The 12,517-nt window shown below is 38.1% G+C and overlaps 1 long non-coding RNA gene across 4 annotated transcripts in view; it reads left to right on the forward strand.

Moving 5' to 3' along the window:
• LOC140527140 (uncharacterized) overlaps positions 1–12,517 on the forward strand; it is a 166,156-nt gene that overhangs the window by 91,312 nt on the left and 62,327 nt on the right. The window lies entirely within an intron of this gene.

Below are 12,517 nucleotides of genomic sequence, written 5' to 3' on the forward strand. Positions count from 1 at the left end.
TCCTTTGTTGCCAAAGAAGACCATGACATTAGAGAAATAATGACATGACTTGCACTTGACTGTTTTGAGTGAGGGAGGGCTGTGCAGGTCACCAGCCTTACTTCCCCTCCAGAGCAATCTAAATCCAGTGACTAGAATCAGGATGACTGGAGATGACCCAGGATGAGGCAGTTGGGGTTAAGTGACATGACCAAGGTCACACAGCTAATGAGTGTCAAGTATCTGAGGTGAGATATGAACGCAGGTCCTCCTGACTCCTGCACTGGTGCTTTATCCACTCTACCACCTAGCTGCCTCTGGACGAAAGAGGTAAAGAAAGAAGGAAAGAAAAAAGAAGGAAAGAATGAAGGAAGCCAGAAAGGAAGAGGGAAGTTTTCCCTTTTAAGAACCAGTAAAGAACATTACATATTTACTTGATCCTCTATTTCCAGTATTCTAGGTGTTGAGCTCCCAAAAGATTGCATTCATATTGTATGTGGTACCTTTATTTCAAGATTGAGCAACCAGAATATATTTTTTTGAATGCAAATGTCATCTCTTATTTTCAACAACAGAAATTTAGTGAAGTCTTTTAAGCTAAGCAACCATTATTTAGGAAATCCAAATTATTCATTTTCTTTCATTCTTGAGGTAATCTCAAGTTACAAAAAAAGTCAAATAAGAATTCAGAAACCAATTCTCAAGCCCATGTACCTTCAAATTGTATTCAACATTTAAATATGAATTTAGTGATCCATTTATATTCATACATGGTATTCATACCCACAAATAGTCCACTAATACTTGGTTCAGCTAGTCAAATATTTCTTGAAAAACATGTGTGTATTAATACTTGTGTGTATGTGTGTGTGCATGTGCCAAAAATCTCCTCTGGCAATCCGATGTGGTGTAGCCTATGGATCTCTTCTCAGAATTGTGTTTTTAAATCTATAAAATATGTAGGATTACTGTTGAGGTTTAGGAGTTCTTGGACCCCGAAAGAGCGACATGTAGGTCCTGCTGGAATGAATTCAACCCAAGCCTTCTTTCAGTCAAAAAACCCCAAGTTTTATTAAAGATCTGCCATATTGGCTAGACTCTTAAGGAATCTAACCATTTGTATCACTAATGTAATCAGGATAGATTGCATCTGAGCACTTTCATAAACAAGATGGATCTTATACAAAGAAAGACTGCAGGAGGGATCTAGGAATGGCCAAGCAGTCCAGGGAGACTGGAAGAGGGGTCTAGGGAGGATCTTGAAGAAAGAAGGGAGGGAAATACCAGGGACCTAGACCAAGTGGCCAAGGGAGAATGAGGTCCAGATAGGATCAAGGGTGGGAAGTCTAGGGTGCTGCCAGGGGCAGACAATGAAAAGCCAGTTGACTGGGATGGGTAGATGCTCCAGGTGACCACCAGGTCAAGTGGGAAGATTCAAGGAGAGTTCAAGGAGGTTTCTAAGCCTGTACCCCATCATTACCAAAGAAACCAATTACATTGAAATTGTAAACAAAGCAAAACAAGCTCTTGGATATAAGACCCCTGAGATAGTCTGTGCTAATGCATGTGCTAGATATTATCTCCATATTTTGTGGTATTTTCTCTACTTTTTATGACTTACGTTGTTGAGGTCAGTGGGTACCATTCTTCTTTGGAAAGCTGCCATACAAGGAAAGTTATAGTATCTATCAAAGCCTAACACTTTACTTTTATAGTCACACCTGCCCCTTTAATTCACCATAAAACTTCTCTCAAGTCCTTAAAGAGTCGTTTTGAACTCTGGGGGAGCCAGGCTAACATGGTCAGAGCAACCTACCCAGTTCACAGCTTGAGACCAACAGGAAGGCCTTCATTAATCTTTGAAATGTAGCCAGACCCCTGGTAATTCCAAAAGGCATTACATTAAAATGAAAAGCCCCCCTATGACAAACAAAGGTGTGTTTCTTGTTTGCTTGCTACCATCATCCATTTGTAACTGTCAATAGCTGCTAGTAAGATCAATGGTAGTTATAAGTTTTGCTTGACTGAGGAAACGAACAACCTGTAAATTTCAGGTAATGTATATTCTTTTTTTTGAGAGGGGTTGGCCATAAGGAGAGATAATTGCTGTTTTTAAATGGAATTCCATTTCCGTTGGTTTACAGTCTTATACCTTTGCACTTTCAAATTGCTGTAGGAACAATTCCCATTTCTCTGAGAGCTATTTCAAAGGAGAGAAAATTCCAGCTTTGAGTTTGCTTGCCCTCTAGCTAAGTTGCTTTTATATTCTCCTTGTTGGGGGAAAAAGTCTGCAGTTAGGCTAGTGAGGGTAATGGCTATACATATGCATTTTAAATGCATTAACAGTAGGTCTTTCCAGCTGTTCGCTAAATGTTCAAGCTAAGGGGCACAATGGGTGAGCTTGTTAACCCTTCACCTCAGTGAATCAAAATTGGCCAGACTTGGAAACCGTTGCTGTCCACTTGAATCTATAATTTCTGAAAAAATGCTCCGTATTAGCCCAGATGGTGATTAGGGTAGATTAGATAGATTAACAATATGAAATAAAGATTAATTCACACTTTATCTCAGTCCCTGTTATTTAATATTCATTTACCATTTTAACTTTCCTTACCTATCTATTTTATGACCTAAGGAAACTCAGTTGCAGAAAAATTAAGTATCCACATGTCCAAGTCCCTTTATTTTTTTCTCCCATAAATCCATCCTTTACTTATTCCAGTCCCATTTTCATCCCTATCATTCTGCATAAATTGAATTTGATGTGGTTACCAGGGCCCCCTCATGACTGATTCCAAATATGTTTATGTTATCCTGATACGAATCTTTCTGATTTTGACAGCTTGTCATCCCCACTTTCCAAAAGCCTATCCAGCAGTGGTTTTTGGATACTAGTTACATATTCTTCATAATTCTCCAACAGGAGGTCCTTTGGTGCAGGACACAATTTCTTTCCCCAGATACTGGGTTAAATTTGGGTTTATTTTTGCTTTGCAGAATTTTTTATTCAACAATCAGCAAGCATTTATTAAATGTCTGTTGTTTGTAATTGTGCTTTTCATTGCAGTAGGCACTCCTGAGGGAAAAAAAGATAAGAAATGATATGATTTTCCCTGCCCTCAATGAATTTATAATCTGATAGGGGAAACAATATATATGCAAATATGGCCGTAGACACTTTCTAGCTGTGTGACCCAGGGCAAGTCACTTAACTCTGTTTGCCTCTGTTCTTCTTGTGTACAAAGAGCTGGAGAAGGAAATGGCAAAACACTCCAGTATCTCTGCCAGGAAAACCCCAAATGGGGACCAAAGAGTCAGCTGCAACTGAAACACCTGAACAACAACAATTATATAGTTGATTCCACATCCCTGATTAAGTGATTTACCCTCCTCCCACTCACTCACACCTAGGTGATAAAATCACAGCAAGTCAAGTAATGTAATAACACAGTGTTAATGTATTTAAAATGTGGGTACATCTTTATCCTTTTACTAGGATTCAGATAATAAACTATTTTTTGGAATTAAGAGATTAGCTAGAAATCATTCTAGGTATAAGAAACACAAAACAAAGACAGAAAGATGGGAAGAGGTGAGATGTGTTTAGGGGATAGCAGAGTAATCCAGTTTGCCAGAAACATAGAGTACAGGAGAGGTAATAATGTGAAATAAAACTAGGTAGTTTGTAGCTAGATTGTGGAAGGTTTTGTAAGCTAGGCTAAGAAGTCTGGCCTTCACTTGGACAATATGGAACCCTTGAAGCTGAGTGTGAAGTCACGTGATCATATTTATGCATTATGAAGACTGATCTGGCAACAGGGCATAGATTACATTGGAGAACAGAATGACTACAGTCACAAAGAGCTGTTCCTTCTATTGGAAAGATCAAAATGAAAGATCATAAAGTCTATTAAAGCATGATGATATGCTTTGAGAGTGGCTATGGCTTGTCAATAAAAAATCTTTTGCATTGGTGTGGTGCAAGGATTCTGTCAGGTCTACTATGACTGCTTGGTTTTGGATATTACTATCTTTATTGGGTTCACTTATTTTAAAAAAATGTTTTCTAAGGAACCAAATATAAAATTACATTATACCATAATGTAATATTACATTAACTTCAATGACTCTGTGAAACAGAATGATATAAATATTTCCTGCTTTCCAGGTAGGAAAATGGATGAATAGAAAGAAGCCTTGAAGATCAGAATATTAGCTGAAGATCTAGGATTAGAATTTTGAACCCTGTCTCGCTGCCACAGAGTTAACTGTGAGTTAATAAAAGTTACTTTGGCAATGGCTTTACCCGCTGTGTCCAGCTGTCCTTAGGACAAAATGTTGCAGCTGTTTGCCAGTAATATAATATGAAATGGAGGATTCACACATGTGGTAGTCAAATACAGAAGGAAACTAAACAGAGACTATGAAGAGATGGGAGAAGGGATTCAATAGGGGAAATGGCTAGAAGAAGGCGATCGAGTGAAGGCATTGATTCTCACACGTTTTCATTCATTAACTTTCCTGAGATCCTTCAGAACTCTATTAAGAAGAGAGAGAGTAAGATGTAAAGGTTTTATTGTTTTTTTTTTTTTTTGAGGGGGAGGTAATATGGGAAAGTATATAAGAAAGCAAAAGAAATGGCTGGGAAAGAAGATGGATAAGCAGTTATTATACCTGGGGAAACAGTTATAGCTAGCAAGTGGTGCTCTTCCCCATCTCATTCCTGGCCCAAATAATTAGGTGATTTTCTGAACTTGTGGTTTCCATAATATCCATCCATGGGTCATAATCTCTAGTTTGACTAATATTGACATGTGAGAATTAAAAGATAATTGGCAGATGAGAAGAGCAGGAAAGAGAACTGACAAAGTTCTTTTGAGGGTAAAAAAAAATGAATGATGAGAAAAGACAAAAGAAGGACTGAGACAGAATTAAAGCAAAATGAAAAACACACGGTGCTGAGGGTTTAAATTTGCTTAGCATAAAGTCTTTGTTCAAATGAGATAAACAGTGTGTTATGGTGGAACTGTGACTAGATTGTTGCTGACGTTCAGTTGTGTTCAACTCTTCATGACCCGATGTGGGGTTTTCTTGGCAAAGATACTGGAGTGGTTTGCCATTTTCTTCTCCAGCTCATGGGACAGATGAGGAAACTGAGGCAAACAGGGTTGAGTGATTTGTCCAGGGTCACACAGCTAGTAAGCATCTGAGGCCAGATTTGAACTCAGGAAGATAAGATGGAGCCAGCACTCCATCTACTGAGTCAACCAGCTGCCCTGTATAATAGATTAGAGGTTCCCAAACTTGGTTTTAGTTCGGGGTTCTTAATGAGCTGCAGTGTGACCTTGGACCATCACCTGCAGAGGGCTAAATTTCCTCATTGGTAAAAGGAGAGGGTGGACTAGATGACCCCTAAGGTCCCTTCCCACTCTAGAATGCCATTATTCTATGAACTTTTGTATAAATACTGGTAACATCTCTACACATATGACTGGCTTATTCTTCCTAAGCTTCTTTAATAGTCCTTGCAAATACTTGCAGGCATTAAGAAATTAAATCATATGCGGAGACTCTGGAACTTATCAGAGCTTTGATTTTGGATAAAATCTGATGCTCTGAATTTCCTTTAAGTTAGTTCTAAAAAGTGAATATGATAATTGTAGAAACCTTTAAACAAATTCCAAGTCAATGTCAATAAATCTTGGGATTTTTAAAAAATATTTTTACATTGAGTCACAGAACTTATATTTTATTTCTCTAAGTCTTTGTATCTCTAGTGCATAGGATGGTATTTTATCCATGGTAGGGGCTTAAAAGAGATGCTTGTTGATTAATTGCTTGTGTAGTATATAGAACCCTGGACTTGGAGTCAGGAAGACTCATCTTCATGAATTCAAATCCAGCCTCAGATACTTACTAGCTGCATATCCCTGGGCAAGTTACTTAACCATGTCTCCCTCAGTTTCCTCATCTGTAAAATGAGCTGGAAAAGGAAATGGCAAACCTCTGCAGTATCTTTGCCAAGAAAACCCCCAAATAGGGTCACAGAGAGTCGGGCACGACTGAACAACAATGGGTTCACTAGGGTATAAGTGATTTCTTCATTGGATTGTACCTTCATTTAGATTGAGTTTCTGATAGCAATTTATTCATCAGATATTTATTTGTCACCTAGAGCCTGTGTAGTACTGTGCCAGCTGCAACAGAAGATGCATAATAAGCCAGGGTACATCCCTGCAAGGAGTTTGCAATGCAGCAGAGGAGCATACATCCATGAAGCAAATAGAAAATTAGCAGGCAGTGACAATTTTTGTATGCGAAAGTGCTGAGGGGGATGCAGAATAAAGGTGTGATCAGTGTGGAGTGGGGTTAGTCAGGGAAGGTTCCTCAAAGGAAATAAAGCTGGATCTGAATCTCAAAGGAAGAGAGGCATGAATCAGGGAAGAGGAGAGAAGACATTACAAGTAGGAGAGATCAAATTAGAAGTAACAATGATCTTGATGAGACTCTGACATGTGAAGGAAGTGGGATGATCTAATTAGATGGCAAGAGTCTTTACTCCCCTTCTCATTTTCTGCAGCCCAGCCAAACAGACTTTGTTGTTGAGTACAGATGTCACTCCATCTTCTATCTCATGTCTTTGTATGTATGGGCTGTCTCCCATACCTGGAATGTACTCCCTTTTCATAGTTGCCTTTAAAAATCTTTGTTTACCTTTAAAGCTCAGCTCTGGCCTCGGCTACATGAGGCTCTTTCCAATCCCTCCAGTGGTACTGCATCTCCTTCCCCCTACATGCTTCCTGAAAATTATCTCTGGACTTGGAAGCAAAGACACCTTTGTTTGAATTCTGCCTCAGAAGCTTGTTAGTGCTGTTATCCTGAGTAATTCTCCAATTACTTTACTTCCATAAACCTCACTTTTTTCATCTATAAAATGGGAATAATAATAGCACTTATCTCACCAGGTTATTGTCAAGAACAGATGAGTTAATGCAAGTAAAGGATAAAGCCTGAATAGGGACTAGAACTGTGATTTCACTGGGAATAGGGAGGCCTCTAGCAAAACAGATCAGCTCCTTCTCTGCAATTTATAGTCTTAGAGAATTACCCCAGCCTTGAGAATTTAAGTTACTTGCCCAAGGTGGCACAGCCAACAAGAGTCAGAGGTACTTTGCAGACCTTTAAATATTATATAAATGTCAGCTATTTTATGTATGTTGGCTCCTCCATAGAAGTAAGCTGTTTGAGGGCAAGGGATGTTTAGTTTTGTCTTTGTATCCCTGGAACCTGATATAATGTCTGGCACACAGTAGATACTTAATACTTGTTGACTGATGAATTTCAAGAGAGATGAAATTTGATAAGGATAATATTTAGGGTCTTGATTAGAACCTTGAAAGTTAAGATAAAATTAAATATAAAATAAAGAATAGACACTATAATCTCTTTTAAACTTAATAGCGTGAACATCATTTTGGGGAAAGATTAGATACTTCTAATGTAGGATGTTTATGAATAGGGAAAAACCAGAACTAGGGAGGAAGATATAGAGAGCAACTTTGAGGTTACTAGGGCCTGAGTTGTGGCTGTAGAAGTGGAGAATATATAACCTGAGAGGAGATAGAAAGAATTGGTAGCAGATTAGATAGTGATCTAGGAAGAGGCAACAAAGAAGAAAAAGAAGTAAAACATAACCTTAAGGCCATAGTCTTGCTGAGTCTGTGTAACCAAGAGGATGAAAGTGGCTTTGACAGAAATGGAAAACTTAGGAGGAGGTAGGACGTTAGATTTGGGATGGAGAAATGAGGGAGTTGATGAGCTTGGACTGTCCTAGATACCTTTGAAAGGTTCACAGCAGGGCTTGAAATTACTACCAAAAGAGTGCCAGCTTCTCCAATTAGGTTCATCTCCTCAGCACATCTTTCCTGGCTGATTTTCCAGTTCTTTCCCCTCTGGGGACAACTGGAACTTAAGATAGCAGAAATGTGCAAAAAAAAATCTGCTCCTGAAACAAAGCTTCCCAAATTCTTAGAGAATATACGAGGATTTGGTTTGAGATCGAGGGTTTTGATTTCTCCGCTCAGATAGATTTGCTAGAAATGTTAGTAAAAATTGAACCAAATTGTACACAATGTCAGGCCTGCCTGTCACTCAGTGCCTCCCCACAGAGTTTGCAGTATCTATAATGGTAATACCGTACCATGATCCACAGACCTTCAATGAGTTCCTGTGATGCGCATGACCCTATGCACAGAGAATATTCACAACATGACTTTTTCCTAGTTAGAAATGTAAAATCAATGAGCAAATATGTGTTGGGTGCACACTAAATATAAGACACTATCCTAGGTGTGATAAGGAAGGTCATAGAACTTACATTTGGCAATATTTTCATATTTAACCCTTAATGGAGCATTTGGTATGCAAAGACTAGTGGAAATTTTCTATAATTTGTGTGGCTGATCTCTTCATTTAGCTGAGGACTGTTGATTTTCTCATGATTGCAGTGACCTCTATACACACCAAATTATAGGAGATGTGTGTGTGTGGGTGTGTGTGTGTATGTGTAGGAATGGGAGAGAGAGAGAGAGAGAGAGGAAGGACATCAACTATACAAACATGTTTGCACTTGGGCATCACTAAGGCTTTCATTTCAGAGAAAGGAAGACCTACTGTTGTCTTGCCAAATTGTGACATGTATTTGTGTATATACACACATATATGTAGATACATGTATACACACATATGTGTGTTTCTATATATGTATACACATATACATACATACATGTGCAAAATGTGTCTAAGTATTGTTATTTTTTCCAGGAAACTGTCAACTCTTTGAAAGCAAAGACTGTTTTTTTTTTAATGTTTGTATACCCCCTCTGTAACACAATGCCTTGCATACAGAGACTGCTTACTAAATCTTTATTAGATTCAATTTTATTTCTTTTTTTGTTAGTAAATATACATTTTTTCCATTGAGCTATAATGGAATAAAGTGTGTTGTACTAAGTTTTATGACTAGAAATATATTCTAGAATTAGCACATTTTGTGGAAGATTTATAACATTTCTTCCACTAATATCTTATTTATTCACTAATATTTCTCATCAATAACTTTTATTTTCTTTTTGTGAAAGGGCAAGGAGGAAACTTTCAGCCAGGAAAGTTAAATACCAATATGTTAGACTATCTAATTGGTCTTCCTTCTCTCTCCCCCCACCTTCAGCCCACTTTCCCTATACAAGATCAGTAATGAATCTGAAGATGACTGGTATTTTACTATAGAAGTGGCAACAGTGTGATACATCAGGAGCCTCTACTAGAACATAACAGAATCTTCCTAGTGAAGACTCTGGGACTGGAGCAGCCCATTGTTAAATTATATCTAAGCATAACTTAGGTATAGATAGAATAGTTAAGACAGATATGTTGTGACTGCACTACGACCTGAAACATGTAGAAGAACCTGAAGTAGGGGTGTGCTAGTAAATATTTAACAACGAGCTCTCTGAAAAACAATATATGCATGACATATTTTAAGTCTAATTTGCATTATTATTTACTCCATCACTTCCTTACGTATGGACAATTAAAAAAATATCAAACTGTGGTTTGCATTGGCTGCTGATTTCCAAGTTTAGAGATACTTACCTTGAAAATTTAACAATTGGCTCTCTCAAAATATTTTGAGCTAGCTTCTGCATAGCACTGGCCTGAAGAAATTGTGGTAAAAATTATTCTCTACACTGGTAGAAGTGGCACTTGTCAGTCTTTCCCTAATTAATTAAAAACTGCCTGACAAGATCTCCTTCCTTGATTTCAAATGAAAGCAGACTCCAAGATCACTTAAAAGTGGGAAGGGAAGCAGAATACCTACCAAAATTAATTCCTGACATTCAATAAGCATTTACTAAGCATGTGCTCTTTGTAAAACATTGCTGGATGCCAATACCACAAAGATGAACACCCAAATTATCCCTGCCCCCAAGGGCATTGCATTTTACTGGAGCAGTTGGTACAATATGTGATTAGAGAAATTAATATTATATGATTAGATAAATCAATATTATATGACTTCATAAAATATTTAGATTGTGGATTCAAAGCCAAGTAGAGCAGCTGGTGGCCGATGAAGAGATTTTGACCCCTCCATAAACAGAGGCTGTGGCAGGAGTTCTCCTTTCAAACAGAAAAGCAGGAATAACTGAGGGTACCCATGAGGTGCCAGTAGCAAAGCTGAAGCAATTTCTACGATGATGAGTTTGTCTTAGGTGGGGCATGATGAAGATGATGATGGAGCTGAAATCAGGTACAGCAGCCAGTGGTAAATGAATATATATCTGTACATGCATATAAGTATATCTGTGCATATATATATGTATGTAAGTATGTCACATTCATGCACACACATACACACATAAATGGCAGCTAGGGGCCACAGTGGATTGAGTGTTGAGTCTAGAGTCAGGAAGACCTGAGTTCAAATTTAGCCTCAGACACTTACTAGCTGTGTGACCCTGGTCAAGTCACTTAATGCCACTTGCCTCAGTTTCTTCATCTGTAAAATGAACTGGAGAGGGAAATAGCAAAGCACTTTAGTATCTTTGCTAAGAAAATCCCAACAAAGAGTTGGACATGACTGAAATCATACACTGACAGCAACAGCAGAATGTGTGTGTATGTGTAGTGTGTGTATGTGTGAGTGTATGTGGGTATGGCCTTTCTACCTGGCTGTTCATTTTTACATTATTATAGTGAGGTCTGTACATACTCTACACACACATTAAGTATACATAATTTTAAGAACTACTACTTGGCCCACAAGGGCTAGGTAACTGTTCCTACTCTTTATTCCTTAAAGGCTCATTTGATTTGGACTTAGAAATGTGGTTCAGACTAGAGTTAGTTCTAGGGGAATCTAACCTCTAAGGGGAGAATTTAGGCTTCTTTTTTTCACCTCTTTTGCTTTGTAAAAAACCCACCTATTTCTCCAGGAGAAATTTTTGTCTTAATTTAGGTTATGGCTCATGTCTAGGACTCTCCAAAGGAGAGCATCAGAAGATATTTTACAATATGAATGAAATAAGAGACAGCTATTTATTTTCTGCACACAAAAGACACAGTATACACTGACATAATGAATGAAAACAGGATTCAGTAATGGTTTGAAACTATTTTTATAATCTCTTGAGAGGCTAATAATTAATCTAGATCAGAATGTAAGGCAATTTTTAGTGCATGATCTAGGCATTTCACATTTCATTGTAACTGTACAGTCAATACAACCTCTAATCTGTATCTTCTGCTAATGGTTATTTTCTGTGATGGAGGAATTTTCCTGGCTGCCTGTCAGTTCCAACCTGTGGACCAAGGGCCCCCTCAAACCCATAGGATCTGAGAATATTTGGTAACTAACTCAGAAAAAGATACAAAGAGAAAAAGCATCCTAAGGCCCAGGTGCAAGCTTTCCTAGTTGAGTCAGTGCTCCACAGGGAATGAGCAGTGGAATAGTGGGAAAGTTTGCTGCCCATCTTCCCAGCCCATCAGGAGAAAGTCTGGTGACAAAGAATGTTACCTGTCACAGAGGAAAGTCAAAGAAAGAAAGGGAGCCAGAGGCAGTCCCTCCTTTTTAATTGATGTAGCACCTTCTTTCCCTGCTTTTGTCATAGGGCAGAAGAGAGAACCAAGGGACCAACCTGGAATTGTCTCATCATACTAAAGTACAAAGTCCTTTCAGGGATGAGTCATCCAGGGCCAGAGCAGCAGACTTCATCATTTCAAATATCCTAGCACCCAGAGCACTGTCACACACATATAATTGGCTAGAAACAGGCAGAGCGAATCTGCAAATATTCTGTGGACTATAATTACATATGCATTTTATTTACTTTGTATGTATACACACATAAGGTAAATTTATATACAATGTAATAAAAATATAATCTTTATAAGGGAATCTTATGAAATTTACAAAGAGTAAAATTCCTTCAGACTCTCAACAATGGAATAGTTGCTAAACTGTAGGGAATTTGCTCTAGTTTGAATGAAAGTCTTGATTCTCAGGGTAGTTTTTATTTTTTTAAAGACTGGAGATTTATCTTAGAATACAGTGATGTGCATGTGCATGTGTACATGTGCACCAGCGTGTATCTAAGCACAAAGTCATTTGGTGGTAGGAGGTGTTGGAAGATACCAAAGTAAGATTTATTTCCTTCCATATCTATCTACAGTACAGCAAGAAATAAAAGATTTTCCACCAGTAATTCCATTCAAGAAATATTTTTACAAGCACCAATTATGTATTAGGTATAGTGCTGTGCACTGAGTATAGAGACAAAAATAGTGCCTAACCTCAAGGAATTAGGAGAATCTAGGTGGAGCTTGGTCAGATCTTGTCTTTAAAGGATCCAGATGAAAACTGTATGTCTCTCACCACAACATTTCAACCAGGCTGCAGTCTGGATGTATGCTTTGTTAGGTTTATCTTTGCAGGAATGAAAGCATCTGCTTCTTTGAGTTATGTAAACTCATTTCA

The sequence above is a fragment of the Notamacropus eugenii genome, chromosome 2 (genome assembly GCF_028372415.1).
Source record: "Notamacropus eugenii isolate mMacEug1 chromosome 2, mMacEug1.pri_v2, whole genome shotgun sequence".
Lineage (NCBI taxonomy): Eukaryota > Metazoa > Chordata > Mammalia > Diprotodontia > Macropodidae > Notamacropus > Notamacropus eugenii.